At 39.3% G+C, this 8,072-nt stretch overlaps 1 pseudogene; it reads right to left on the reverse strand.

Moving 5' to 3' along the window:
• Nucleotides 1-2,844: 2,844 nt before the first annotated feature.
• Nucleotides 2,845-8,072, reverse strand: part of LOC140936662 (potassium channel subfamily T member 2-like) — a 59,920-nt pseudogene continuing 54,692 nt past the window's right edge.

Below are 8,072 nucleotides of genomic sequence, written 5' to 3' on the forward strand. Positions count from 1 at the left end.
CAAGCTGTTAATATGTAATTAAATGCCTTATTTTCACGACAAAGAGAGGTGAATTATAATGATGAAGGTATTACCTTCCAAAAAATCTAAAAAGGTTTTCATCATTGCCGTCAATTTTTGGGTACTTAGTACTTAGGAAAAGAGACGAAAAACACAGCTGAACTTGTCATCGTGAAAGAAATCTTTTTGGATGATCCAAATCAGGATCAGTGATCATAGATCACTCAGATTATGGTAGATCAAATGAACCGATGAATCCACTCTGGACAATGATTCTTCGGTTCATTTGAACTACCATGATCCGAGTGATCTCGGATCGCTGATCCTGATACGGATCATCCCAAAGGAACGCATCCTTTATTTGCGCACGGGCGTGCGTAAGTAAAGATTTTGTTCATAGCGGCTCAATAGGAGTTACATAGGGCAAGCACGCGCGCTATCTTATAATCTATAATTTGCTGTGCAAAGGAAGCGCGTTCTTCGGTCGTCCTGAATATTGAATGAGTGCAATTTGTGTTACAAAATTGTGCAAAACTGAAGAAGTATAAGTTTAAATAGGACAAAAAAGAGTAAAATCTGTCCGAGGTCTGTTTAAAAAAAACGGCGCCTTATAGTAATGTTTATCTCAGATGTGATGTACAAAAATATTAAAGGTAGCTTTAAAGTAAACTTGTCGAACACAAAAGTCCTGGCCTGATTTTTTTTATTTTCGCCTCTCTTTTAGACAAAGGAATGCAACCTAGAAACTGCAACGTGTAAATTGGTTGCCACCGAGGACTATCGTGTCATATGATCGGCCTTTATAGCATAAAATAATATTTTACATTTTGTCCAATTAACCTCATAAAATAAAGGTGGTCGTGGGTGGGCGACTGGGTTATTTTGTTAAGGAAGAATTTGTTTTCCAGGTCTAATTTTCTGTGATCGAAGATTGCTATTTTTTGCTATTTTTTGTGTGTACATAAAGATTATTAACTCGATGTAAAATTTGTTTCACCCTTGAACTGTTTGCAAATTCTTCAGTTTTCTCTAAAATCACTTAGCCTTTCCCTCAAAATTCACATGCCACTGTTTTGGGTCGCTGCGATAGAATAAAATATGGTTCTAATTTACGAAGTATTTGTCTTAAATATAATGAGAGGTATCAGCTAAGTGCCTCTAAAAGCTATCCTGTTCAAACTATCCAACAGCTTTATCAATGTTCTACGGCGAAAACAATGTTCTAAATTCCATAAACGTCTGGTCACAAAACCACAACACAACGGGACTCGAACCCATGGGCTCCTTGTTAGCGCTGCAGTGCTCTACAAACTGAGCTAGTTTCGCGATACACGAATTTGGATAACATGATATTTATGTTATTTTTTTCGCACAAACAACTGATAGATCTGACTTTTGATAAAACAGGCTTAGGCCTAGGCAAAACCTCGAGCTTTCATGCAACATGTGGTTCGACCTAAATTAAGATCGTCTGTTGGGTCAGACATCGAACTTAGGAAGCGTTGAACCAATCAACTGAATCAAACCAAAACGTATTTTTTGAAATAGCCTTTCTCCCGAACGAGGCTGAATAACATTATCATATACAAATTTGGAATTCAATAGTTTAGTCCTCCGCAGGTGGGGATGGACGTTTGTCTCGGAGACGATCTTCAACGTTATATTCCTTTGAAGCAGACGGATAGAACGTGTTGGACGATCCAAACTCATTCAACGTAATTCAATAGGCTTGATTCGTCTCATGAAAAGTTCGACGTTTGGCCTAGGCCTTGGTTAGTAGACAAGACGCTATGGAGCGTACACTTCGGCGTCGTGGTTGTAGAATTGATTAATTGTAAATGCGGAGGAGTAGTAAGAAATGATATATGGTGAGACCACAGGTAGCCCAAGCTCGAAATATGAGCATCGGCGAGCATCGGCATTGTTGCGTAACACTCAAAATATAAGGATTTGTATGGGAGAAAAACCTATCGTTTCTGTAACCTACGAAAATGAAAGGATTTCAATAAAAAAACAGCTTACCTTACTTAAAATGTGTGTTACGTCTCTCCTGTGTGGTCCACGGGCCGATTTATGGCCGTTTTAAGGGTTTTTATGTAAACGGTTTTCTCTCTATATAAAGGTTTACCAAGGTTGGGCACTCCAGCGAAGCGGCTCGACTGATCCACCGAAGGAAAACGGCCGGAAATTCGCTCCAACTGCTCCAATCGCCTCCAAATTCCGCCTAGGTAACACACGATAGTTCTTCTTTCCATTCGTTACCTTCCTTCAAGACTCCTTTGCACCGAGGGCGAATCAAAGGTCGCAAATCTCTGCAACCTTTCCCCTCTGAAGCCATCGACTGAGACTCGGCCTGAACTCCGCGTTACCGTTGAAAGATAGCGACAAGGCCTGAGACTCAAATTACTCACACTCGGGGTGGGAGACAGTCTCTTGCTCCCGTTGACACAACAGGAAAACAACGGGAGCAAGAGACTGTCTCCCACCCCGAGTGTGAGTAATTTGAGTCTCAGGCCGTGTCGCTATCTTTCAACGGTAGCCCAGTCCATACAAATCCTTCTAAATTTGACTTGGGTCTAAACGTTTAGACCCAAGTCAAATATGAGTTTACTGGCGGTGAGTAACAAGTCCAACAAAAACAAACAGTGAAAAAAGAATTCTCTATTTTTTTTTTACATCAGGCTTCAAAAACAGCATAACAGTCTCATGTACTGATTAAAGGTATGCAAAGCATGGGTAAAGAGTCAATTACGTTGAGCGTGAAATTGGCTAAAACTCAATGTTACGAGTTCGAATGTTTGAGGATAATTATTCACTGACTATCAGCACGCTGGGATGTCAGATTAACACAAGTTTAATACCAAAGGAACAAAGTCTTTACAGAGCTTTAAAACACAGCATCCGCCTTGAACGTTAGTAAAACTAAACAGTCTCTGCCAATAATAGCAAAATCTCTTTTGAACTTGAGATATCTTATGGCCTCCGCCAACTTGTAACCACAGAACTTGAAAATCGACCTTCGTCACACTTAACTAAACACAGCTCTCCAGCTCGTAGGAAAAACTTAGTTCGTCAAAACAACTCGCTTTCAACTTGTATACCGTTACATATAAGGTTCTAGAAAATACTAAACAGCCGAAAAGTAGTAGCTTTTCGACATATTTTATGATTTCAGGAACTGATGCAAATGTGCTGACTCATAATTGTTGTAATTGTTGTACTTTGGAATAGCAAATGAAAAAAAAAAACATGCTCTTATTATATTAATTATTCATGAATGATCCAAAAACGCACAGAACGTTCGAGAAAGTCACGCAACGCATGACAGCAATTTTACTACGTAACACTCAACAAAGACAAAACGTTTTTGTGCAAAAGCCAAAATAATAAAGTTAAAGAATAAATCAAAGAAATCGAAGTGATCTCGAGACATCTTGAACTAATTCGGCTCTCGCTTTGTCAAATAGCCGAGTAAAACCGAAAACCTACAGACTTTGCGTGCCCAATCTTGTCCTGAAAATATCAACTTTGGTACATTACTGAGAGTCGCGAATCCTTTACTTCGCGCTCCGTCGAAGTAATAATAAAACCAGAATGTCATCTTACCAACATCCAAGCGATACAAAAGGAGTATTCTCCGAAAACTCTGTTTTGAAGATTTCCTTACTGTTCAACGAATATTTTCATTTGTAGCAGAAACAAGTTCCTAGTTATGGGCTCTGCGCAGTAAAAGCTTCTCAAGTGGGCTTAGCTCTGAATGACCTGATGCTAGCACAGTCATTCTCAAGCCGCTTTGGCTTTGAAGTTCGTTCTATCCACAGGCAGCCCAAGCTCACGTCACGTGAAAGGATTAGATTAATTATTAGCGGTGTGCGAGCCGGGACGTGACTGTTCAACGAAAGCGGTATTGGGTTACATGGCGGCCGTGAATTTATAAAGGATTTGTATGGGAATCCACGTTATAGATTTAGGAAGATAAATACTCGTAGAAATTCTCAATAAAAAACGTCTTACCTTATTTACATGGTGTGTTCTTGCTTGCTGTGTGGTTATTTTCCCGATCCGGTGCGATTTTAGCGATTTTTTTCATTTCTGAGTTTCCACTACTAAAGAGAGAGCAAGGCCGAACACTTCCAACCTGGACAGCCCGCCGAACGAAGCCAAAAATTCCAGGTGAAAATATCCCCACGGCCAAAATTCCACCGCAGAATCCAACTACAAAGGTTAAACTTTCATTTCAACTTTCTAGCCACGCAATCGCATCCCTGCGAGCGACGCCAGGCGGCAGTTTGTTTCCCCGATGAAACAGTAAAACGTTGGGCCAGAACCGCGTACAAATCCACCACGACACAACGACCGTTGAAATCGGCTTGGTAACCTCGTCACGTTGACAAACAAAGACTCACGGGGTACACTAACGCAAATTCAGAACAGAAATTCGTGTTGACAATTTGCGTTAGTGTACCCCGTGAGTCTTTGTTTGTCAACGTGACGAGGTTACCAAGCCGATTTCAACGGTCGTTGTGTCGTGGTGGATTTGTACGCGGTTCTGGCCCAACGTTTTACTGTTTCATCGGGGAAACAAACTGCCGCCTGGCGTCGCTCGCAGGGATGCGACTGCGTGGCTAGAAAGTTGAAATGAAAGTTTAACCTTTGTAGTTGGATTCTGCGGTGGAATTTTGGCCGTGGGGATATTTTCACCTGGAATTTTTGGCTTCGTTCGGCGGGCTGTCCAGGTTGGAAGTGTTCGGCCTTGCTCTCTCTTTAGTAGTGGAAACTCAGAAATGAAAAAAATCGCTAAAATCGCACCGGATCGGGAAAATAACCACACAGCAAGCAAGAACACACCATGTAAATAAGGTAAGACGTTTTTTATTGAGAATTTCTACGAGTATTTATCTTCCTAAATCTATAACGTGGATTCCCATACAAATCCTTTATAAATTCACGGCCGCCATGTAACCCAATACCGCTTTCGTTGAACAGTCACGTCCCGGCTCGCACACCGCTAATAATTAATCTAATCCTTTCACGTGACGTGAGCTTGGGCTGCCTGTGTTCTATCTTCCTCCTTTCTAAAGAATGCCGCAGCATTACTGGCTAGTCTTTTATGGAACACCAACTACATTTACAGAACTAAATGGTGTAAGTCTTAGCTCTTTGCTTAGACCATAATCTCGGGATCTGTTGACTCCTGTTCCTCATTTGCAATGAATGGACAAATCAGGTAACTGTAGAAATTAAACAGTTTTCAGTCAATGCATAATTCAACACAAGGCTCTCGGTTTCTTCCATTAGTGACAATATTTCCCATGAAGCCTCAAATTATCTTCGGATGGAACTGAGACCGTTCCGAAAGTTCTAGCACTTTCAGACAATAATCTAATGCTTTTGACCCCCAAAAATGTATACCCTCTATACAATGGGAAAAATAATAATTGGATTCATAATAATTTCAATAATAACAATTAGTAAAGAGCTTTTTAAACAGCAGACCTATATCACATCAGCTGGTTTTCAAAAAGGCACAGTAAGAAAACATAAATCCTTAAATACAAAAACACTAAAATACTAAAAAAATACAATGCATTAAGGAAGATTAACACCTTTGTAGGATAAATCAAAATAGAATAGACGTGTTTTTAAGCCTATTTATTTATTTATTTTATTTTGTTTGCCAAACAATAATAGAAAATGAATTACAAATAATATAGGATATTATAAGAAGGAGGAGGAGACCTAACAGAAACTAAAGGAGCTTATGAGAGGTTAGGCCTCCTCGAATTACAGGCTAGAGCTGTTTGCAACAATTAAAGAAAAGATGGCATAAAGTCGAAGCTGGAAAGTAACGTTATTAAGTAACTTTATTCTAAAAGGATTAGAAGGTATGTGTTATCTCCATACAGAGGGCATTTTAACCTGGCAAGGCGCTATTTAGGGATGTAAGCAATCTCCAGTTACTATTTGATTTAATAATTAGAATAGTGTCCTTTGCACGGGTTTGTGACTGTGCCTTAGGGTGCACTCAGGGAATTCTTCCAACCCTTGTATTTTGATAACTAAACAATGAGGATGGCGCACTGTATGCTAGCTAGAATAACAATTTACTTTTGTATTCAAAAATGGAAAGTGTTCCTGTAAGTGGATCAGTAGGGTTTTCATGAACGAAATGAAAGGGAAGCGTTTGTACTAAATTACAAATGTATGTTCAGATAAAAAGCAATGCAAGTGGTGCCATGTTTTGGGCGGTAAGTCCCACAGTTAATCAAGGAAAATGATGCATTGAAGGAAATAGTACGACCATATTCAGTGGCAAATCTCAGGGGAGGGTCGAGGGGGTCCGGGACCCTCCCCCCACCAGACCTAACGCTTGTTTGAGACTGAAATTCTTACATCGACAGGATCGTACATCACTTTTTAATGGGCTGATTTTTTAATGAAACGCACGTTACCTTTTGCCACTAAACTAAATCCCACAGTTCAAAAGGCCTTTCTGAACCAAAGTTTGGATTCCCCCCCCCCCACCCCCCGAACAAAAAATACTGCATCCGCTCCCGATATTCGACCTGTCATTCTGGAAACATTGAACAAGAGCACGCAACTCTGTTCAAAATTGTTATTTCTACTACTTACATGATATCGCCTGCCTTTAACTCAAACTCCGGCGGGGGGTTAACTATCACATATGAATGCCCAGGTCTTTGCTGAAAGTCAGCTGCATTGACTGAATTAAAAAACAAAAATAAAAATGTTTAAAAGAAATAATGGAAAGAAAGTAATGTTTAATCATTGTAAATTATTAGGTACTTACAGACATCACAAAGATCATATAATTTTACACATTAATAAGTCGACAACCATTTCTTACCATTTTTTCTACATACATTACTGCGCCACACCATATACATTCCTTTCTACATTTTTATAAAATGTTTCGCCCACTATTGTGGTGCCGTATATTGTCGAAGGTAGAATAAAAGGCATAGTCCAGTTTCGAATTAAAAATTACCGCTGAATACAAACATTAACGGCACATTTATACAGGGTTAGCCTCGACATAAAGTAAAATATTCAGAAATTCCGGTAAGTAAGTGTTTGAAATTTGAATATACACAATAGACAGAGTAATAAACAGGTCTTTTTCTTGGTGGAATTTGTGAATATATTACTTCAGATGGAGGCTAAGCCTGTAAAAAATGCGTCTTCACTTCTTTAATTCAGCGGTAACAGCGAACTCGAAACTGGACTATTACAGTCGAAGCTCTCCTTACCACCACTCTCGTAAGCGACCAGCTCTAGTTACGATCACCTTCATGAAACCCCGTTTGAATTGTGGCTTAAACTTGGTAATGAAAAACTCTCGTAAGCGACCGCGACCACTTTTGGGATTACCCAACTGGACTTTCCGTTGTGTTTTACGCTCTCGCAAGCGACCACTCAGGTTCCTATTCATATAAATCAAAACTTTCATGAAACTGCACATTGCGCTAATGGTTCGTTGATAAATATCTTGGGGTTATTCTTGGTCTGAAAAACTGAACGTAAGGTTTAGGTCGTTTAGCCGTGTCTATATCAGATATAAAGATATTCATTAAACATTAATTCCATTTTTTCTTTATGAATTTTTAATTAGTTCCTGAAGCTTTTGTAAGCGACCGCCCTCTATTGTTTCACCATGCGGTCGCTTACGAGAGGTCATTATTGTAAGCGACCAGCTCTCGACTGCTCAGCGGTGAATTGACCAACATTGACGTGTCTTTTTAATGTCCGCTCGCTTTACTGTTTCAATTCAATTTTTCTTTCATATTTTTCTCTACTGTCGTATCATCTGTGTGCAATTTTATGCAGAGGTGCTTCCTTTTATTTATTTATTTATTTATTTATTCATTTATTTATTTTATTTTATTCTTGCTTTCTCTTTACTTAAGTTACCGTTCTTTTGCCGACTTTATAGGAGACAGTAACTGTATTGTTGCCCACCTAAAATAGCTCCGCTAACTGTGGGTAACATAGACTTAAATTATTTGATAATTGAATAAACTGTTTTTGTTCTGTAACGACCACTTTTTCGA

Source organism: Porites lutea, chromosome 5 (assembly GCF_958299795.1).
Source record: "Porites lutea chromosome 5, jaPorLute2.1, whole genome shotgun sequence".
NCBI lineage: Eukaryota > Metazoa > Cnidaria > Anthozoa > Scleractinia > Poritidae > Porites > Porites lutea.